Source organism: Theropithecus gelada, chromosome 1 (assembly GCF_003255815.1).
Source record: "Theropithecus gelada isolate Dixy chromosome 1, Tgel_1.0, whole genome shotgun sequence".
In the NCBI taxonomy this organism is placed as follows: Eukaryota; Metazoa; Chordata; class Mammalia; order Primates; family Cercopithecidae; genus Theropithecus; species Theropithecus gelada.
The window spans coordinates 77,689,694-77,714,539 of record NC_037668.1 but is presented as its reverse complement, the minus strand read 5'-3'; the positions used below and the strand labels follow the sequence as shown (position 1 = coordinate 77,714,539).

General features: G+C 34.7%; 1 protein-coding gene across 1 annotated transcript in view; it reads left to right on the top strand.

Annotated features, from left to right (window-relative positions):
• AGBL4 (ATP/GTP binding protein like 4) overlaps positions 1-24,846 on the top strand; it is a 1,451,937-nt gene that overhangs the window by 197,381 nt on the left and 1,229,710 nt on the right. The window lies entirely within an intron of this gene.

Below are 24,846 nucleotides of genomic sequence, written 5' to 3'. Positions count from 1 at the left end.
GATATCAGCCCACATATATGACATTACTCGGATGTCTCAAATCCGGAAAAAGCATATGAATGATTTATGGAATTGATATTAATCTCTTTCCAGTAAATGCATTACTTTAGTTACATGGGAAATTGATGTTACTACTCTAATGCCAAATTAATTTCTTTCTTGCTGGATCAGCATTACAAATGGGATTAGATGTTAGCCTTTTACATATCTAAACAGGGTAAAATATGGAAAGCAATCTTATAAGTAAAATTTGGATGCCATTGCTGATGGGAAGAATATACACCTTTTTTTTGTTTGTATGTTTTCTTCTTTCTCAGATTTGTGTATCCAAAGGTATAGGATCATATTTAAAGTATAGCTTAATATTACTTAGGAATAGAATAACTATAATTTAGTCTCAATATTTAACACAGGATTATAAATAACAGTATTGCGAATGAGAATTACGTGTTATTAAAAAACCCTGAAATCTTAAAGAAGATGACTATTTTTCAAGGAAAATTTTACCCCATAATTCTTAACGACATTAATAAACGACAGTATTTTTAACTTATAGTGCATAAAGGAAACTGGAAACTTATTAGGCAATCTCTTCTTCCATGTATATGCCTGGGCCTGCATGATCTATAGTCTCCTTGTTCCTGAGTACTTTATATTCCATTCCCTGCCCTTCAGGTCAACTTTCTTTTTAAGGTTTTTAGTTTCTGTTTCAAGCTTGCTGAGTGTTCACTTGCTTGCCATAGGGTTGACTGGCCTGTTCAACATACTCTAACAAACTCAGTCTTGTATTTCAATTCCAAATTATTGGAAGGAAAATACAATTTTCTCAGTTTGGGTCTGGTCAACTGTAACCAAAGAGAGTGGTCATTGTGTGTATAGGGCTACCTCTTCAGGGAGGTGGGTAGGTTACATTCTCTAAGAGGCTGTGAGTGGAGGAGAAGTGATGGACATCTCTAATATAGTTGGGTTTCTTGTTTGCAAACGTTCCTCCAGTTTGACCAATCTATGATTTTGTGAGCAGCTCCCATCTTAGACCTTTACCTTTCTCATCCTGGCTTCCAGCAGTTAAATCTGCTACTGATGGGTTTTGACTTCCATCCCAGTCTGCCTCATCTCTGAGCCATTCTTGACCAGAGCATAATGTCTATGAGCAGTATCAGAGATGCTGCCAATTAGTCTTCTTATGTAATGTACAAGAGACAAACCCTTGTCACTAGTCTATAAGTTGTTATACTTCCTGCATTATTTTTATTGGTATTGTCTGTAAAAATGAGTTCTTTCTTGATACCCTCTTTTCTGTGCCAAAGTCTTCTCATCACTCAGCTTAGAATATTAGAATTAGTATCTTTTCAACTGTAGGTTATTGCCTGAACCCTTGCCCTCTAGATATGAATCTGGTCTGGGAGGTCTAATTTTCACCATGTCTATACTCATATCTACTTTTCATTTTTACCAATCACTGGATAAAATCCAGATATGAATAGACATATTTCCTTGGACAACTACATGACAAATATGCTTGGTCTACATTATTGTGTATGCCCATTACCTAGAGCTTTTGGAAACTTTTCCAGCTTAAATCATGTCTGAGCATCCTGTGCTTTTTGGACACTGTGCTTCAGACTTTCTGGCCATCTTGCTGGGGTCACTCTCGTCGGATCCAGTTCTGAATCCTGAAAGCATACTCTAATTATGATGGTATTATTCTGGTTGTATATGTAAACTGGTACTGGTGAGAGTTAAGGGTGGTAATGATAAGAGCTGAGCATGGTGCCTCAGGTAGTCTCAATGACCCAGGAGACTCAGGCAGAAGGACCGCTTGAATCCAGGAGTTTGAGACCAGCCTGGGCAACATAGCAAGACCCCATCTCTTAAAAAATACGTAGCCAGGCATGGTGGCTTATGCCTGTAAACCCCAGTGACTTGGGAGGCTGAGGCGGGAGGATTGCTTCAGCCTAGGAGCTTGAGGCTGCAGCGAGTCGTGATCCTGCCATTGCAATACATCCTGGGCAACAGACTAAGACCTCCCACTAAAAAAAAAAAGATGGTAATGATTGAAATTAGGTGAGTGTTTCCCTACCTAAGAAACAGCTACTTTTCAAAAGATTTGAATAGACATTTCTCAAAAGAAGACATACAAATGGCAAACAGGCATATGAAAAGGTATTCAATATCATTGATCATCAGAGAAATGCAAAGCAAAACTGTAATGAAATATCATCTTACCCTAGTTAAAATGGCTCATATCCAAAAGACAGGCAATAGTAAATGCTGGTGAGAATGTGGAAGAAAGGGACCCCCTCATATACTGTTAATGCAAATGTAAATTAGTACAACAACTATAGAGAACAGTTTGGAGTTAATGAAAATAGAGCTACCATATGATCCAGCAACACTGCTAGGTATATACCCCAAAGAGAGGGAATCAGTATATCAAAAGGGTATCTGCACTGCCATATTTGTTGCAGCACTGTTCATAATAGCCAAGATTTGGAAGCAATGTAAGTGTCCATCAACAGATGAATGGATAAAGAAAATGTGGCATGTATACATGATGGAGTACTATTCAACCATAAAAAGAATGAGATCCTGTCATTTGCAACAACATGGAACTGAAAGTCAATGTGTTAAGTGAAATAACCCAGGCACAGAAAGACAAACATCTCATGTTCTTGGTCATTTGTAGGATCTAAAAATCAAAATAATTGAAGTCATGAAGTTAGAGAGTAGAAGAATGTTTAGCTGAGGCTGGGAAGGGTAGTGGAGGGTTAGGGTCAGTGAGGCTGATTAAGGGTATAAAAAATAGTTAAAAAGAATGAGTAAGACCTAGTAGTTGATAGCCCAACAGGGTGAGTATAGTCAATAATAACTTTGTTGTACATTTTAAAATTTGATTGTTTGTAACACAAGGGATAAATGCTTGAGGGGATGAATACTCCATTTTCTGTGATGTGATTTTTACACATTGCACTGCATGCCTCTATCAAAACATCTCATGCACCCCATAAATATATATACCTACTATGTTCCCACAAAAAATAAAAATTAAAATTAATGGCTACTTTTCAAATTTTTACACTGTTTGTTTCTATGCAGAATTTTGAGCTGTGATTTCTGCCATTTATTTCCTATTCCAGGTGTCTTGGTAGCACTAGACCTAGATATTCCTTCAATGATTTTATATCTGTTGGTCTTATATAGTATTTGTACAACACTGCATTGAACCCTAGGGTACACGTGAGATGGGAGGAATGGGAAAATATATACTTGACACAGTGTTTGCCTTCAGAAAAGCTGGAAACCTAGTTAAAGATGCAGCACATATTCATCAATAATACATGGGAGTGAATCAAGCAAGGGAGAGAAGAAGGGTTGAATCTTCACTCATTAATTTATTACTCAAATATTTATAGCGCATCTCCTGAGTCAGATTCTCTCCTAGGCAGTGGGAACTCAGAGGTAACTAAGACAGGATCCTTTCTCTCAGGGAACTCACAATGTGATAGTGGATACAAGTAAGTACATTTAAGAGCTGTAGGGGCTGATAGTGTTCAAGGCAGTGTCATCTGTCTGCTGCCTGTACCTTAAATACAGTACTCATGTTCTCACCTCAGAGCTTTTGAGCTTCTTCTGCCTGGAATACTCTTACATGATATATAGATCCTTATATGGTACATTTCTCATGTCATTCCCATCTCTGCTGAAATGTCATTTTATTAGGGAGGTCTTTGCTGGCTACACAATTAATACAGTACTGTATTAGTCAGTTCTCATGCTGCTAATAAGGACATACCCAAAACTGGGTAATTTATAATGGACTCATGGTTCCACATGGCTGGGGAGGCCTCATGATCATGGTGGAAGGCGAAAGAGGAGCAAAGGCATCTCTTACATGGCAGCAGGCAAGAAAGCATGTGCAGGGGAACTGCCCTTTATAAAACCATCAGATCTCATGAAACGTATTCACTCTCATGAGAACAGGATGGGAAAGACCTGCCCCCATGATTCAATTACCTCCCACTCGGTGCCTCCCATAACATGTAAGGATTATGGGAGCTACAATTCAAGATGAGATTTGGGTGGGGACACAGCCAAACCATATCAAGTACTCTCTTTCTGTATCCCCTATCTCTGTTACTTTGTTTTGTTCTTAGCACTTATCATCGCCAGACCTGTTATATATTTATTTTCTTATTATAAATCTACATCCTCTGGAATGTAAGCTCCATGAGAATAGGATTGTGTTTATTGAGTACTTTATATCCCCAGCACTTAGTACAGTGTTTTGTACATAATGGGTGCTTAAAAAATACTTACTGATTACATAAGTGAATAAATGAATGCATGAAGAATGAATGAGCGAGTCTGTATAGGGTATTACAGAGTCACCAAGGAGGGAGTGGCCATGTTTACCTGGGGACAAAGACTGGTGTCAGGAGACGAAGGCTAAGAATAGAGGATATTGGAGTAGAGATTATTTTGTCACATGCGATTAACATGTCTTTGCAGAGGCATAGATTGATGACAATATTTCAGAGTTTGTAGCAGGAGAATGTCTTAAGCAAGGGCTGCTTTTAAATTCTATCATAGTGATGTGGCATTCTATCTTAATACAATTTTTAATGTTTTTCTGAATATTGTCATATTGTTTTTAATGCTTCTGCCTACTAGTGGTATAGTGAGGAGTCTTTCACTGAGTTGTGGGTTTCTTGAGGTGGACTGGGCTCAGAGTTGTTTTGTGTGTTATCAGAACCTGGCACAGTGGTTATGGGTTGCTTTGTCAGTAAGATATTCTTTTTTAGTAGCAATTAATTGGACTTTCCTTCAAGCTGGAACATTCTAGAATTCTGTCATTCTCCCTTAGCCTGGCACTTCTACAGGTATTGTTTAAGTTTCTTGCAGGTGATGTGCTTTTTAGTCCATTAAATCTTATAGCTCTGGCTTCTTTCCCATATCTTTAATCTGGGATATTTATATATCTACTTCAATCATTACACTACAGTGATTTAGTTACATGTAGGTCTCTTCAGTGAGACTTTGAACTGTTGGGACAAGACTTCTCTTGGATTCTCTTTCTCATAGTGTGACTTAGTATAGTCCCTGGCACATAATAGTTCTGCAGTAAATGTTTGCAGAATAATGACTAGAAAATTGATGATACCAAAGGTAGAAAATTAACATTTATCAAGGAAACCCAGGAGAAGGAGAAAGGGTGACTTGTGACAGGGTTTTGCGTAACACTGTGGTGGGCGTTAGTGGTCAACATTTCTAGAATGACCAGCTAGTCCAGTGTTCCTTCCTCTAACATAATTGTTCATAGATTATGTGGAGAAACCCATGAAGGAATTTATATCCCTTTCTTCTAGCCAAGCACCTTTATGTCAGTCAGTGTTTGTTAGGTGGGAAGAATGTAGATAAATGGAACTGGCTCTTTTTTGATGTATATAGGTAAATATGAGTGTGCAATCAAAGTATAACATCTATTTGTCTCCAAATGTACAAGTCCATATATACAGCCTTGTCACTCCCATTCTTAAAAGCCCCAGAGTGTAGGTGTTGGAAGAAATCATGCTCAGAGGGATTCCTATGGATATTTCTCCCTTTTGTTCCACCTTGGAAGCATTGCTTTACCCAAACAATTGGAGTTTAACAAATGCTATGACTGTTTTAATTTTAGCATTAAGCCAGAGGGGGAATGATTAGATTTGTAAGCAGCACAATGAATGTATTTGTGCTTTGTCTATGTCTATAATTTTCTATTTTTTCTTAAGAATTTTAGTTTTCTCATTGAGCCTTCATTAATTCACTTGACAAATACATATTGATCATTCATTATGTGCAATGATTGCTTATGTACAAGGCTTAAATACTTAATAACAACCAAAACAGAAAACAAAAATTTTTTCGAATGAGTACTTTTGTACCTAGCACTGTGGCATGTAACACTGTGGAGGCAACATGATGTAGGGGGAAGAAAATATACCTTGGAATTAGATGGTTCTGGATTCTGATTTACCTTTGTCTTTTGCTGACTCTGTTTTTTGATAAAGTATTTAGATTTTGTGGACCTTGTTTCTCTAATTTGTAAAATTGACAAAATTGAGGACGAGATAAAGTGCTATGTAATTTGTCTAGTAATATATGGTGAATATTGGCTGGACATGGTGGCTCATGCTTGTAATTCCAGCACTTTGGGAGGCTGATGCAGGAGGACTGCTTGAGCCCAGAGTTTGAGACCAGTCTAGGCAACATAGCAAGACCCTATCTCTAAAAAATTTTTAATAATATGGTGAATATCATTATAATAATTGCCTACCAAACAGATAAACTGTAAAGTTCCTCATATTAGGATAAAAGTACCTAGAGGCATTACTATTATTAGTCCTTATCCTTAGGGAATTTGTCTTCTATTAATAGTTGGGTAGATAAGATACTTACAAAGTCTAAGTAACAAAAATTAAGAATGAACTTGGTAAGTATCCAAGAAAACCATTCTCTTTCATAGAAATTTTACAAATAAAGCTGTATAAATTGTCAATTAAGTGCTATAAATAACAAGTGTTGTAGATATGCAGGAATCGATGGAATGCAAACTGGAATCCTCATGACCTGCAACCCCAGATGATTCTGATTCAGGAAGTCTGCAGAGCACCCTTTGGAACACCCTTTTCCAAAGGATCCAGTCCAACGTAGTAGTTCTTAGATAAAAGTGGTGATAAAACACATCATTTTACCTCATGATTGTTTACCTCTCTTTTATGTGATGAAAGTTTGAATTTTGTGAAAGTCCGTTTTTAGTATAGATATCTAGGTTTCAGACCTTGAAGTCCTTCTCCCACTTAACTCTTTACTCTTATTTTCACTACCTTAAGTAAAAAAGTAATCAAGTCCTGCTGGTTTAATTGCCTATATATTTCATACTGTGCCACCCTTTCTGTGACTACTATGATTGTCTTAGTTCAGGCCACTGTGACTCTTTCGGTAATTTCCTAATTTAGCTTGCTACCTCAGGCGTCTACCTTTTTAATATGTTGTATATGTTTTTGCTCAAGTCATCTTCCTGAAGCATAGCTTTAATCATATTACTTTCTGCTAAAAAACTTTCAGTAACTTCCCAATGCCTTGTAAATGAATTGAAACTTCCTCAACATGTCACTTAAGAGCCTTTAGGTTGGACTTAACCTATCTTTGTATTCTTCCTTTGTTTCACTCTGCTATATTTACCCAGTATTCTAGTCAATCTGAAGTATTCACTATACATGAAACATGGTTTTTGCTGTTCTTCTTTTTCATTATTCTTTTGTTTTAGATATGCCTTCTTTTTATGGCCTTCTCCAGTACCCCCCCATTAACATCAAGTCTTCACCTTATGATAAAAAAATTAATCATTTAAGATCTATTTCAAATGTCATTTTATCCATAAAAACTTTCCGGAAATTTATAATTAGATGTGTGGTATCTCCCTGTACTAAAACAATTGTTTAAACTGTTCTTTTAGCATATAATATTCTACTTTCTAGTATAGTTACTTTTTCCTAGAATGTAATAGGCCCTTTAATGACATACATTATTTCTTACACCTCTTTTTACTTCCCTGATGGATTTGGAATACAGTCCTGTATCTAGTAGTAAGTTATAGATATAAGGGAAGGCACTTTGGAGTCCCAGAGATTTCAGTTCAAATTCTATCTCTGCTGTTTACTGGTTGTGTGACTTTGTGTCTGGTACTTAGCTGAGCCTCAGTTTCCTCAACTGGAAGGAAAACCTTCACCTAACCTTATAGGGAGGAAAGTGGTAACCTTATAGGGAGGAAAAGGGAGGAAAGTGGTAAAGATCAATTGTTGTATGATATGTAAAGCATCTGGAACAAAATAGGTTTACATTGAATGATAATTATGATTGTTTTAGAGGCAGATAAATATTTTTTAATGGAACTGAAAGTAGCCACTGGGAAAGTAAATAATTAATGTGGAGTGGGAAGGTATTATTGGAGATAGCTAATCCACTAAATAGACAGATGTTTGAAAAATTACAGGGTTTATATAGCAAATTTTCTAGTATTTTTAAATTTAGGCAGAAATTTCATTATAACTTCCCAGCAGCAGTACTTGAGATAGATAAGGTTGAAGCCTTGATTGTTTACAGCATTTTGTCTGGTTATTATCCTTTCTTTATATAAATTTCTCTATCACACATGGGGAGTTTGAAGCTGGTATTAATTTTGCATTATTTATATGAAGTCATTTTTTATTGTGGTAAGAACACTTAACATGAGACTTACCCTTGTAACGTATTTTTAAATGTGCAATACAGTATTATTAGCTATAGATATAATGTTGTACAGCAGGATATCATTTGGTTTTGACAATAAACTATTTGATTACAGCAGTTAGGTGTTAGAAAATATGTTGCACTACTCCTTTTATCATTTGGTTTATAGACCTGTAAGTTCATAGTTCTGCTATAGTAGTTTTACCAACTCTTTATTAGAGACTGCATTCCAATAGCACTGGTGTTATCCAGAACATCATTTTTGGTCTCTTAAGAATGGTGGGAATTGAACAATGAGAACATTTGGACACAGTGTGGGGATCATCACACACCAGGGCCTGTCATGGCATGGCGGGAGGAGGGAGGGGGGAGGGATAGCATTAGAAGAAATACCTAATGTAAATGATGAGTTAATGGGTGCAGCACACCAACATGGCACACATATACGTATGTAACAAACCTGCACATTGTGCACATGTACCCTAGAACTTAAAGTATAATACTAAAAGAAAAAAAAAAAGAATGTAAATGGATGCTACAAGGGAAGAATTCTCCTGTGTAGTTGAAAACCAATTGCAATAAAAATGTAATATTCAATAGTACTATTCAATTGGTAGCACATAACTCCATATTTACACTGATTTTCTTCAATTGCCTAACCGCCTAGTAGGTTCAGATTTTTCCATGTTAATTTTGATTTAGTATTTTTATTTCTGAAAGCAAACAGGGAACAAACCATATATTATCGCTGCATGTTTTTTTCAGAAGCTAGTGAGAACCTCAGAATCTATAACAATGAAATAATGTGAGGGTAAATTACCGTAATATACAAGGGGATTTCATATCCTAGCAATCTTCTACAGACTGCTAACTTGAATCATACCCATGTGCAAATTATCTATATACTATGATGTCAGAAACATAAATTAGTTCCTGCTATGTTAGGAACAGGGCATTTTTCTGATATATTCAACATGCTTTTTCTCCTAATATTTGTAAGTGTTTAGGAATAGTAAGTTATCTTATGCTAGGCAAGTGATATTCTTAAACTGATAATTCATTGGTTAAATTATGTCCTCATGTTCAGAACAGAAATATAAAAAGAGTGTCACACATATATGTATATACTAATTTTTATAATTTTAATAGTAATTGAGAAAAACTTGAGGGGATATAATCTATTATATTTATTAACTGATTTCATGTAATTGTAGCTAAATTCAGCTCTGTGCATTTATGAAGTAAGTTGTCTCAGAGGCACCCCAGAGTCACTGTGCATCAAACTTTGTAGTCTTTTCAACATTGAGCCTCCTCCTGTCTTCCCTTTGTGAATCTATAGACATCCTCATCCACCCTGTCACTCAAACAAGAAATCCAAATTATAATCTCTTCAAGGCTGTGTGGCTGATGAGTAATATACAGTCAACAAATAGAGAAAATAGAAGCAATTGGAAGAGAGTTTCCAAAAATTTCTGTCACCATATTCACCAGCTTCTTTGCATCTGTGCCTTTTACTATTTCTTTCCATCTCTTACTGGAGGAACTGTTTGTGTTCTTATCTGAGGGTAATCTCTCCATTTGCACATTACATGTTGCTGTAGTCTGTTTAGGTTGCTATAACAAAGTACCATAAACTGGGTACCTTTTAAAACACAGTTCTGGAGGTTGAAAAATCCTAGATCAAGGCATTGGCAGATTTGACATCTGGTGAAGGCCCATTTTTTGGTTAATAGATGATGCCCTCTCACTGTGCCCTCACATGGGTGGAAGGGGCAAAGCAGCTCTCTGGGGCTTCTTTTGTAAGGTCACTTATCCTATTCGTGGGGGCTCTGCCCTCAGGACATAATTATCTCCCCAAACTCCTCACCTCTAAACAGCATTAAATTAGTGATTAGGTCTCAACATTTGAATCTTGGAGGAACACAGATATTTAGATCATAGAGTTGTGCTGCTGGCCCACTAAAACTTGTCTTTTTCAGAAGCAGAATGCATTCATTCCATCCCAATAGCCCCAAAAGTGTTTACTATTTCCAGCATCAACTCAAAAGTCCATGATCTCATCTGTCATCTCAATTAGGTATGGATGAGACTCAAGGTATGATTCATTCTGAGGCAAATTACTCTCCAGTTATGAATCTATGAAATCAAACGTGTTATGTGCTTTCAAATTACAGTGGTGAGACAGTCATAGGATAGATACTCTCATTCTAAAAGGGAGAAACAGGAAAGAAGAAAGGGATAGCAGATTGCAAGTTAAGTACAGAACTTTAAGGATATAGAGTAATCTTATTTGACTTGAGTCTCTGCCCTCTAGACCTTCCAGGGGAGAGGTCCTATTTCTGCAACTTTACTAGGCAGGGATTGAGTCCCCAAAGCTCTGGGTAACCCTGCCCTAATGGCTTTACTGCTTTCAAAGGTTGGAGTCACCTGTCTGTGGCTTTCCCAGGCTGGATTCACATGCCAGTGGCTCTGCTGGTCAGGGATAATGAGGGGGGCTGTACCCCCATGGCTCCACTAGGCATTGACCTAGTGGAGACTCTCTGCAATGGCCCCACTCTCAGCCAGCTGAACCCAGCAGTGTGCCTCAGTTGCATGCCTAAAACTCTGGGTGGCTCCATCCTTCAAAATCTAGGTGGAGGTAGCCACATTTCCACAGCTTGTGTAGTCTGAGAACTGACAGAGGTGACATCGCGCAGATGTTGGCAAGGTTTACTGTCTGTGTCCTGCAGAGGGGTGGCAACTACTGCCTGTACCACACCTGGGCCCACTGGAGCTGAACCTGGGGTGGCCAAAGACTGCTGCATCAGAATGCTGGGAGCAGAGCTTTGAGGTGGTACTGGCCGGTGAGTATGTGGGTCCTGTGGGGACCTATGGCCCCTCTTTTGAAATTATTCTGTCCCCCAGGTCCTGGCACACTGGGCCTGTAATAAGAGGGGTATCCCTGGTAATGTCCAAAATGCCTTTGGGGTCATTCCTTTTGATGAAATGAAATTGGCTGATTCATATCAATCTTACCAAGTGTTCACTTGGCTACACCATTAGTATTCTCTCCCAAACATGCTTTCTCATTTGTTACAATTTGGAGAGGCTGAGAGTTTTTCAAATCGTTAAGTTCTGCTTCATTTTTTATTTAAAATTCCATCTTTAAATTATTTCTCTATTTTTTGCATTAGAAGTCAAGTTGCACCTTCAACACTTTGCTTAAAAATTTCTTTAGCCAAATGTTGTATTTCACTATTCACAAGTTTTACCTTCAACAAAATACTGGGACACAGACACACTTCAACAAAATACTAGGACACAGACACAATTAAGCCAAGTTTATAATGTTGCCATTTTATGACAAAGATTGCCTTTCTCCATTTTGCAATAATATGTTCTTTATTTCTTTCTGAGAACTCATCAGAATGACATTTGCTGTCCATATTTTACCAATGTTCTGATCATGACCACTTACATATTCTCTGAGAAGACTGAGGTTTTCTCTATAACTCCCCTGCTGTCCTTCTAAGCCTTCACCAGAGCCGCCCTTAACAGTCTGTTTATAGCAATGTAGGCTTTTTCTAGCATGCACCTCCAAACGCTTCCATCCTTTACCCATTACAGTTTTAAAGCCACTTCTACATTTTAGGTATTTGTTATAGTAGTATCTGATTATCAGTACAAATGTTTGTATTAGTCTGTTTGGGCTGCTATTTAAAAATGCCATAAGCTGGCTAGATTTTAAACAACAAAAATTTATTTCTCATAGTTCCAGAGGCTGGGGAGACCTAGATCAAGGATTTGGCAAATTTGGTGTCTGGTAAAGGGTCAGTTTATGTTTCATAGATGTGCCTTGTCACTGTGTCCTCACTTAGTGAAAGGAGTAAGGCAGCTCTCTGAGGCCTCTTTTATAAGGGCATTTATCTTATCTATGAAGGATCTGCCCTTATAACCTTATCAGTTGCCAAAGACACTGTCTAAAAATAGCATCACATTGCTGATTAGGTTTTAATGTATGGTATTTTGGGAGAAACAAGCATTCAGACAATCTCAAACACCATTTAATTTCACCTACTCAAGGACATCACCTCAGCAGTTCTTCTCTGTATCTTCTTTATTGCTATTTTTTTATCTCTGTTATTTCCATTAGCATACACATGTGCTGTTATCTCCTCTATCTTTAAAAATCTTTCTCTTTTCCCCACAACCCTATAAGTTACTACTTCCTTTCTCTGCTACCCTTTACAGAAAAGAAAATATTGATAGCGTTGTCTGGCTGTAATTTCTTTTTCCCTAAAACCCATTCAGTCAGGCTTTTCATGAACTACACCCTTTCTCCAGAACTGCTCTTCTCAAGTTCATTAATAATCTCCAGTTTGCTAAATCTGAGTTCTTATCCTCTGTTCTTATAGTTCTATCAGCAGGATTTGACCCAGTTAACTATTCTCATTCCCTTCTCTTTGATATACTTCTTTCCTTGGCTTTAGAAATACCTACCAAACTCCCTTGTTTTCCTTTTCCCTCATTGGCTTACTTCTTTACATTTGTTGATTCTGCCTCATTTCTTTATCTTCTATAAACTGAAATGTTTCAGGGCTCAGTTCTTGTACATTTTCACTATCTACAATTATTCCCTTTGGTTATCTCATCTGATTACTTGACTTTAAATATAGTCTACACCATGATGTGCTTTAGAGTCATATGTCAGGGGTGAGCCCAGATAAACCATCATTCAACCCAAGAAACAGGAAGAAATAACAAAAATGTTGCTATAAACCTCAAAGTTTTGTTGTGGTTTGTTATGCACCTAGGGATACTCTAATGTAAAGATTGACTTCACCATCATGAAAGCAAATTTAAATGTGTGAAAAGCCTGATTTTCAAATTGTTTAACTTATTTTCAGAATGTATTAATAGATTTCTGTCTCACCAGCAAATATAAATGTTTGTTAATTGATGAAAATGCAAATTATTTATAAAGAGTTACACTAGTTAGTCCTACAAGTAATGAACAAAGTGGAACCCAGTTTTATGAATCACTTAATAAATTCAACCTTCAGTAATATAACAAAACTATCAGTGTTTTCAAAAGCAATAAATGTAATGAATTCAATACATGATTCTTCCTAAGTCTGAGCCAGTATGGTATGAATTACTAGCATATAGGTGAAATTATACTTTGTAATAAATGTTGAATACTCTTAAGTAAATAATTTTAATGTACTCATTGCCCTTCCTTTTGACCTCATGCATTGTATACTGTACTTAGAGAATGGCTTACACTGTAGGTGTACAACCTTTTGGCTTCCCTGGGACACACTGGAATAAGAATTATCTTGGGCCACACACAAAATACACTAAGATTAATGATAGCTAATGAGCTAAGAAAAGGTCCACGCATAATATGTGTTAAATCTGCCATCACAGATAAGCAAAACATTCCTTGCATTCAAAGGTTTGGACATGGCTGGCTTACACTAACACACTGATAGTTTGTTTGTGAGAGAAGAAAGAGTGCTTTTAAAGTTATACTTTAGTATAAGAGAATTATGGTTTAATATTTTAAGGAGTCTGTTGTGAGAAGTTGTAACTGCCAAATTTTAACTACTAATTTAAAATTTCCAACCACGTAAGGTTCATCAACACTGTATTTTTAGCAATTAGCAGCACACATAAAGAACAGTCTGAATGTACAATTTTTTAGCATGAATTTAAACCACATACCTTAGGATTTGGTTACTTTGTTTTAACTTCTTTTTAATAGTAGTATCTTTTGTATTTCAAAGCAACATCAAAGGGAAAAAAATCAGAAATTTTAATTACCAAATGTTTTCATTGACATTAGATTAGAAAAACTGGGTTTATTAAGATAGCACAATTATAGAATTTTGGTCAATAATAATTATGATATTGATGGCAATGACATATTTGCTAAATACTATAGTACTATTTTCAAAGGTTGATGAGATTCATTATCTCATTATGTCAATGACACATTGAGGCAAATATCAGATTATCGTAATCATCATTAGTATTACCTCCAGTTTGGATATGAGAAAACTGCAGTTCAGAGAAGGAGAGTGACTTTTCAAGATCACAGAGCTGGCTAGTAGCAGAATTGGGACTAGGATTCCAAATCTTTATGAAGTTCTATTTAATTTCAATAAACAATGCATTCATTAAATGTCACAGAAATTAAAGTTAAATATCTTTAAAGCAGAATAGAGAATGTCATTTAGATTTTGTCTACGGGATTTTCATATTCAAAGTGATGGATAGATGTGCTTTCTGAAGTAGTAGAGGCAAAAGTAGAGAGAGCAAAATTCATAGTCTAAGGATTTGGGTTAAAGTCTCAACTCTGTTATATGACTAGGCTAGTGATCTTGAGCAAGTTATTTATTCGCTGCTACTTGGTCTCCTCATTTAAAGGAGTAGGGATCAAATCTTATTAGGATTAAAAGGAAGAGATGAATGAACGTTGTTGAGTAAAAATCATAGGCAGGCACTCTCCTAGGAGCTTTATATATAATGTTTTATTAAATAAGATTTATTTAATGAAATAAATTATGAACATATGAAGTTTATATATAACTTCATAAGCTATATATATTATATATAACAGATATATTTAACTTCATACATTAAATATAATGAAATTTGACTTTATGAAGGTTCTTTTGAAATTGTAAAGCAGATACTGTAAAAATGCTATGTATCTGTTCAGTTACAAATGAAAACTTTATTTTTATGTGCTTTGCTAGGGCAATGACTATTGGATAAATTAAATCAGCAAACATATTGGGAGAAGATAATGCTCTAATATGTTATTCTTCACTGGGATATTTTCTTTGTTACAGGACACTTCTAAAAACACATAGCTTTATCTCCAGAAGAATGACACCATTATAGAGGTATTTCAAACACTGTGCAGGCCACTTGAAGACATTTTTTGAATAAGGATTACTCTGAGATGACTTTCAAATGATGCTTTTTAAGAAATTGCCTGTTATATACAAATAAATGTCTTGCTTTGCTTAGTATGGTGATGTATATTGTAATATCTCCAGTGAGTTACTTCTTTGAGCGTTCATTAGGAACACAAGTGAGAGCAGAAAAGCAAACAGTGAAGAACCTGTATGTATAGAATAATGTCATATAAAGCCTATGCACTTTTTTCATATTTGAGATCCTCAGGTATGTATTCAATGGTTATTGACTTATTTTAGACAAAGCTTTTACAAATCTAATTGTCTTGTTTCTCCCTGTATTAGTTATCTATTGCTGTGTAACAATATTATCACAAACATAGTGGCTTGGAACAACACTTTTTTATCACAGTTTCTGTGGACCAGGAGTCTGGGCATGGCTTAGTGAGTCCTCTGTTTAAAGTGTTGTCAAGTTGCAATTGAGGTGTTGACTAGGGCTGTAATCTCATCTGAGGGCTGAGTCAGGGAAAGATCAGCTTCCTAGCTTAATCACATTGTTGGCAGAATTCAATCTCATGTGGCTGTAGGACTGAGAGCTTCCATTTATGGCAGTTGACTGGAATCTGCCCTCAGCTCTTAGAGACCATCCAGAGTTTCTTATTAAATGGAGTTCCCCAACATGACTGATTGCTTTCTTAAAGCAGCAAGGGACAGAAAGTGAGATTTGTAACATAATCATGAAATCATGTACTTGTAATCACATACATATTACCAGTTTTGCTATAATCTTTTGGTTGGAAACAAGTCACAGCCCCCACCCGCACTCAAGGGGAGGAAATCACATAAAGGTGAAAACACCAAGAGGTAGAAATCATGGAGACCACTTTAAGAGACTGTCTGTAACATACCCTAAGCAGATAGTAGAAAATTAAAGGAAATTAGTTCTGTTTAAAGCAAATACTATGGAAGTGACAGCTGTTATGTTACTTAGGGGATCTCTCTCTTTTTTAGGGGATCTCTCTCTTTTTTAGGGGATCTCTTTTTTAGTTAGGAGATTGATCTCTTTTTTTTTCCTCTCTACTCCTACCCTCCCTCTTCTTTTTCCTGCAAACCTCACAATATTTATCTATACATAAAGAAAGCTAATAGTGGAAGGTATAATTTTATTTTCTGTGTCTATCTGGGTCACTGCGGCACTGAGTTGTTTGGCGAACATATGGACATCATTATAAGTACTAGAGACTTAAGGAGATAATGTATATTGATCACAGCTACTCTCCTGAGGCAGATTCAGAATGCCTTGTCAGTTCAGAATTCTTCTATAATGTCATATGGTATGTGACCATTTTTCTGGCCTAGTCACTGTGTCTTGATGATGCCATCAAGATGCCCTTTCATTTCCTAATACCTTTGTCCTTGTTTTTTGACTCTAAAATCTATCTTTCTACTATGTATCTTCCTCTCTCTTTCTACTATCCTTTCTTCGCTTCCTCACTTCCTATAAACAACTGTTAAAAACCCTACAAGTCTTCCACAGCCCAGACACTAATCATTACTAGCATATACAACTTTCTCAGATCTTTCCAATGAGGATATTCATGGAACCCTGGACTATAGTGATACAATAAGTGTACCAGTTAGATACTGTTTATTACAGAGACAGATAATTTCTTTGAGAGGATCTCAACTGTTGGACTTCAATTCTGAGATTTACGTATTTTGGAAAATCTCCCAGAGCTGAGTCTGTGGATTTTTTTTATTTGATTTACAACCTTGACATATAAAGTTATGATCACGTTATTTTCCCACAGCGAAGTAGGCCTAATTATTAGAGTGACAGAGAAAGTCATATTTTAAAGCTCTCTGTGTGGCCAAAGGGTGCTTTTAATGAAGACTAACTTTAGCGAGAGATTTGCAATGCACATGGTGTACCACTGATACAGTAATTCATTTTATACCCTTCCTGAGAATTTAAATCCATTGTTTCACAGCAACATTATTATTATTTTGTTTTACTTTAGGCTAATGGAAAGTGGATGATATACTAGAGATTTCTGTATTTTCTGACCATATTTTGGCATTCTTATTTTCTTAGCTATTAAATAAAAGATAAGTAGCCACAATTTTGGAGAATTAATATGATTTTATCTGCAACCAAACATTTAACTATCTGTTGACATTTTCCATGGTGATTAACACTTAATTTACAAAGATGCTGGAAATATTTGAAATAAAATAAAATGCTTCCAGAGTTTGGAAAATGAAATAATAAACATTGAATGCAAAGACCTTTTGAATATAACACTGCAGTTGTCATATAGAAAGTTCTTTGGCTGCATTCCAAATGTCAATATTGAATTATCAATCCAAACCACATACAGAAAGCAATAAGAACTTAAATAAAAAGAACTTAAACATTAAATATGTCAGTCAGTAGATGAATAGATGCCTCATAAAGAAACATTTGGAATGCAGTTATATTCTTCAACAATCAAACTAGACAGTAAAATCATAAAAATGCATTTTATGTTTTATCTTTAAAAACTTGCAAGCTTAAGATTTTAAACTTTATTAAAGATGTATATAACTGGATAAGTTTAGATGCATGCATTAATGGAGTAAATGAAATATTCTGGCAATTAATAATTGTATATTACTATGAAAAGTATCAGAATGACTGTTAACTGCGACTATCACTGCTTACATTTATTAAACGCTTCAGTGTTTTAAGTTCTTAACACTGCTTAACTTATTGGATATTTTAAACAACCCTCTGAGGCAGATTTGTTATCTTTAATTTTAAAGATAAAGAGTAAAATAACATTTTCACTTCATAGCATAATGTAAGTATAACCAGACCTTCATTGTCCGTTACTTAATTACTTAATTTGATCATCCGTCAGATTCTATTCTTTTCCCTCTGGCCACATGCATTTTGCCATTTTATTGATCAAGAGTATCTCCCAGAGAGGAGAGGTACATACTTTTAAAAATGATAATTGGCCGGGTAAGGTGGCTCATGCCTGTAATACCAGCACTTTGGATGGATCACCTGAGGTCTGTAGTTCGAGACCAGCTTGGCCAACATGGTGAAACCCCATCCCTACTGAAAATACAAAATTTGCTGGGTGTGGTGGCACATGCCTGTAGTCCCAGCTACTCAGGAGGCTGAGACAGGAGAATCGCTTGAAGCCGGGAGGTGGGAGTTACTGTGACTGCGCCATTGCACTCCAACCTGGGCAACAGTGAGACTCCATCTCAAAAAAAATAAAATAAATAAAATAAAATAAATAAATAAAAAGAAAAAAAGAAAAATGATAATTAAGGTTGTGCGCAGTGAGTCATACCTGTAATCCCAGTGCTTTGGGAGGCTTAGTTGGCAGGATTGCTTGAGGCCAGTATTTCAAGACCAGTCTAGGCAACATAGCAAGACCCTAAGGTCTTATCCCTACAAAAAAATTTTAAAAACTTAGCCATGCACAGTGGCATACCTGTAGCCCTAGATCCTTAGGAGATTGACATGGGAGGATAGCTTGAGTCCAGGAGTTTGAGGTTAAAGTTGAGCCATATAATTCTGTGCTCCACTCTAGCCTGGGCGACAGAGCAAGACCCTGTCTCTAAAACAAAAAATTAAATGTAGACTTACCATTTTACCTCCTGATAGTGACTCATAAGATAGCTAATGTAACCATTTATTTATCCTAGACACAGTTACAATCTTGTCTTCTATAAACATTTATATTTTGAGGTTCAGAAACTTTAATATCAGAAGAAGAGAACAAACTGAATGCCAAGGCATCACAATTTCATCATTGATCTGTGCAACTTTAGTGGAAAGCTAATTCAGGAATTTCTTTCCCAAAGAAATTTAATTAATTCTTAAAATATTTTTGTGAAATTGGCAGGATTTACTAATATTGTTATTTTATGAGTAGAAAGTTGATAAAAAATACTTGCTGGAGATTAAATGGCAGATTTAGACTATGTAGTACATTCTAACTTTAGAAAGAACAATATAATCCTCCTATTTCTAATAAGGATAATACTATACTAAGCTAAATATTTAGATATTTTATTGCAGCAAGAATGCTTCATGTGAGATCTACTCTTTTAACAAAATTTTCAATGTACACTGCAATATCGTTAACTATAGGCAAAGTGTTGTATAGTTGTGTAGCAGATTTCTAGAACTTACTCATCTTGCATAACTGGAAAGTTATACCCATTGAAAAGTCACTTTTAAATATTAAAATAAGAATATATACTCGTTATTGGAAATACCTTAAAGATAGAAAAGGCATAATGAAGCAAATTAAAATAATCTGTAATTTAGAAATCATAACTCTACCACCTAGAAATAAATTCTGATAACCTGCATATTTATTTTTGATTTATAGAAAAAAAGCAGAAACACAGTTCTTTTCTGAATGGTTGAGGTTACTTGTAGATAAACAGTGTAATTTTTTTGTGCTTTTCACTTTATTATACATGAACTAATTTTTAAGTCTTCTAATATTTTAAAAAGATAATTTTAATAGTCTATATAACAGAATATTATTCAGTTGTTGGAATTATTTAGTGATTTCCCTATTGTTGAGCATTTAATCACTAGTGTTGCTATTTTGAATAATGTTGCATTTAGTATCTTTATACATTTTTTTGTCTTCATTTCTTCTCATTTTTTGAGGATACTGAACTTAGACGTGTAATTATGATTTCAAAGGATCTGAATCTTTTTGTTGAGCCCTTAAAGTCTACTATAATTACTTTACAGAATGATTGTACCAATTTAAGTTTCTACAAACACTGTAGGAAAATCATTACATACTCATCTATATACCATTGGTAAGGTTAAACTTACTTTAATATATTTGTTAATATTTGCTATTCTGCTTCTGAATTACCTGTTCATATCTTTTGCCCAGTTTTTCTATTAGAGTTTTAATGTTTTTCTAGTGGTATATATAAGCTTTTTATGGTGTAAGAATATTAAGTCTTAGTTATCATTGTGGCCAGTATTTTCTTAGCTTGATATATTTTAATTTTATGGTCATGATTTTGACATAAGATAATTTACATTTTTATGTAGTCGATTATATTGATTATTCATTGTATCTTTTCTCTTACTGCTTTTATGTTTAATCCTTCCAAATCAGAAAAATATTTACTCAAGTTTTCTTCTAGTCTTTTTATGGTTTTATTCCATATATTAAATTCTGTAATCCTCATCAAAATTATGTTGGTATATGTTGTAAACTGAGGTACTAACTTAAAATTTTCTGAAGAGCTCTTTTTATCAATTATTTATTGAATAATTTATCTCTTTACTACTGATTTTGGATGTTCCTTTTATTATACTTTACTGACACACATTCATGCACACACACACACACACAGTCTGTGGTTTATAACATTTTACCCTTAGATCTTCTAATTAGAATCATCTTGGGTGCTTATGAAAATGCATACTCCTGGGCCATAACTCTGGAATACTTCAGTAACAATTCTACAGATGTGTCTCAGGAATATACAGGACACTCATGATTTTTTCCTCCCTTTCCAGAAATTTTACATCCTTCTCATTTATTCAGCTTGCTAAATATGTATTTCAGTGAATTTATTTAAAAATGTCATTGAGATACATTTACTTAATTCCTGATGGTAATTGTATGAAACTATATATTAATTTGTAAAACAATGGCAACTTTGTGATAGTTTTATCTAGGTACATAGTATGTCTTGCCATTTGTTAATGTCTTCCTTTTTATAAAAGATTTAAACTTAAATGAAAGTCCTCATATACTTTAGAATGTTACTTCTATTTTTTATTTTTTGAAATATCAGCTGAATGCTTATGTTTAGGACAGTTTATATGACTATACCTAATATTTTCTCTTCAATTAAAATAGCATTTCAGTTTTTCTTTAGCCCAGTGACTTTCTTCTTCTTCTCAATGAATTTGTCATATTTTCCCTTTTTTATTTCCCTATCTTCATATTACTATTTTTATTTGAAGACCTCAAGGGCAGATATTTTGTCTGATTATTTTCCAATTCATTTCCTTTTCTTTTCAACATCCACTGCTATGCCTAACACAAACAAGTGTCCAGCAAATATTTAGTAAATGATATTGAATTCTCAGTATCAATTTCTGGACCTCAAAATGAAATAGCCATGAGTGATTATGCTCCTCGGACATTTGAAATATCCTGAATTGAAGTACTTATAAATATTCTTTCATTTAACATTCATTTAACTAAATATTTAGTGAATTCCTATTATGAGGTCATGCATTATGCTAGGAACATGAGGTTATAAACATAAGAAAATCTCTTATCATCAAAATTTTAATGGCATTGGGGAGAGAAAAATTTATAGGTAAATAATTGAAATCCAATGTATTATAACAGAGATGTGTAAAAAGTCTATCAGAATATTTCTCAGTACTGGTGGCAGTTAATTTATAGTTTTGTTCAGTAGAAGTGTTAGCGCTTTCTTAGACATGATTGAATCCTGGGTTCTCTTTAAAACCAACTGTTGTGTAACTTTGGACAAGTTACTGCCTCTCTGAAAATCATTTACTCACCTCAAATGAAGATAATCATATTTATTCTGATTTTAAATGAATTGCATAGGCAAATTGAAGTACATATCTTATACAAATTTAATTATCTTATCTTCTTACTTTGTGAGAAGATCTTGGGTAATTTAACTTAAATCCGTTTTCAATTTTTCGTTATGGGGAGAACTTATAAGTGAGAGTATTCTGTACATTTAATTGCTTTTTCTATGTATTGGCAAAAAGAATTGACAGTATTTTTTATTTTAGTGGTGATAATTCCTCTCTTCAACTTGCAGAGTGCCTCTATTCTGAAGGAGCAAAATATGACAAACACAGTCACACTGTTTGCACTCTTTTGATTCTCACTTATTCTTCAATTTTATTCCAAGCTGTTTTCCACTTTTACTCGCTAATCCCCTGAAAATGTTCTTTTCAAAGTCATCAGTGACCATCATGTGGCTAAATTTAAAGCACATTTCTATCCTCACGATAATTGATTTCAATAGCTTTCAACATAGACTTCTCTCTTTCTTGAATCAGTCTTCTTCTTTGGATTCTGCAATAACTGACACTTCTGATTTTCCTTGAGTCATAAAGGCTACCCCCTCTTGATCTCTTTTATTGGATCCTCTTATAATAAAATCCTAAGAGTTACATTTCCTCAGATCACAGTTCTAGTCTCTTTTCTCTTTCTTTTTTCATCCTTTTAATTTACTATTCCTAAATTTAAATTTCTTACCTAGACCTCTTCACTTAACTTCAGATTTGCATGTTCAGGTGTCTGCCTGATATCTTCACTTGTGTTATCATGGACATTTAAAAAATAATGAGATCCAAAGTAGAATTCTAGATTTTTTTTCCTTTGAACCCATTTCCCATCATTATGTTGAGACCTACTATTTACACAGATGCTTAAGCCAGAAATATGGATGCCAACCAGTTTTTCCTTTCACTCACCTGTGGTACTCACTCCATCTAAATTTACCTTCAAAGCAGCAGTCTGTACACTTCTCTTCGGTTCTATTATTATTATTCTACTCCAATAGATTATTTTGTATTTAAGGAAGCAAGTGAGTACCCTGGTGTGTCCAAAGACTGGGAGACATGGAGGAACATGGTCAGAGAAGCTAGAAATCCGTTTAGTATCAACTGATAGAGCACCCAGTCTGCTAATCTGTTTAAACTTAATTTTGTAGTTGATAAGAATTATACAAAGAAATTAGAAACAGAAATTTGAGTACCAGATATATGTCAGATACTGTTTGGAGCTCTGGGACTATAACCATCACCAAAACCTGACAAAGTTCTTGTTCTCATAGATCTGATATTTTTGTGTGGGAAATAGTCCATAAAAACATTTAAATATCAGGTGATGAAAAGTGCTTTGAATGAAAATAAGAGGATAGAGAGTAATTGACTTCCATTGTTTGGTTAGGTAGTATTCATTTATGCAACAAATAATGATTTTGTGTTCACTTCATTATAAGCTTTTATGTATGCACTAATAATTTCTCCTTAGTCTAACCATATGAAATGCATATTATTATTCTCATTAAACAAATAAGAAATTTGAGTCTAGAAAGATTATTTACACACATTTATGAGTCTAAAACAAATCTTCATATCCTATTACTTGACTTAAAGCTTAAGTCTGTTTTATGCCTATACCTACTGAATTTCTACTATATTCCTCTTACCTTTTTGCCAGAACAATTGCCCTTGAGACAGTTTGGAGGTTGAATGGGTGTGTGTGATTGAGTAAGGGTTGCATCTTGGAGACCAGTGACAAGAGCATTTTAACAGTTCAGATGAAATATAGTAAAAATCTGAGGTAAGAAAGAAATGACTTGATTTATTTACCAAAAAATACATAAAGGCAAATACATTGTTTGCCACTGGACCTGTGTAAAGCACTCAGCTATCTTCTGCCTTTCAGTAGTTTTCTATTTATTTCCATAATCACAAAATGATTTATAAAATTTAGGAGACCATAACCATTCTGTTTCTTTTCATCTCCACAAAATGCCATTTGACTACACTTCAAAGTTTATATATACTTCTGCTCTGGTTTATTATATAATCTATAATTTGTTCCTGGTTTAAGCAAGTACATCTTTATTCCTCCAGTTACCAAGAGTTATGGACTGTTAATCTTGTGCAGCTGCTGGTTTTTAATATATTCTCTATCAGGAAGCTATGCTAAATTGGTTCTTTTTAATAATAAATATAAAATGAGAAGTTTTAAAATTATAATAAATCTATAAGTTGCTGATCTATAAACATGGCTTGCCCAAAGCTAGTGGGAATTCTCTCAAACTATACTCTTGTTATTTTGTGATGTAATACCACCATATTATAAAAAGGAAGATAAATGATGAAAGTTACCCAGGAGAATATGTCCATGATGCTGCTGGGCATGCAAACTTTATCAGCATTTCTTGTAGTAATTTTATAAATAGAAAAGTTACTGGAGTAATTTTATGTTGTAGGTATTTACATATGTCATTTATTTAACACAAATTTATTGAGTATATTCTGTATTTCAGATATAATGCTAGCCACAGAATGTACGTAAGTGAAAAAAAGTATGGTCCCTACCTTTAAAGAACTAATACCTGGTGGCAGAAATGCAATATGAAATTAACAAACACATATATAATTTCATGTTGTGAGAAGTGGTATGAAAGAGAGAGAGAATTTAGTAATAAAGATATCAAAGAAACTTTTAGGTTAGTTAAGAGAGTCTTCTGTGATGAGATAAGCTTTAAACCTAAAAGATAGTAGGGATCTGTGAGAAGGCAGGGATGGAGACAGCATAGAGAATGGTCTTGATGTAGGATATGTTTGTTTTAGGAACTGAAAAGAGGTTCATTAGGTGAGTGAGTGGCAAAAGATGAAACTGTAAAGATAGACAAGGATTATATTATGTGGTGTCTCATAGACCATAGTAAAGGATTTGTGGTTCATTTGATGTGTATTGAGAAACCATTGAAGAGATATAGGCAGGAGACAGAAATGACCTGATTTTGGGGAATATAATACTATATGGAAGGTGGAAATTTTGGTAGAAATTGTAATAGGCTATTAGAATTGAACTACACTAAG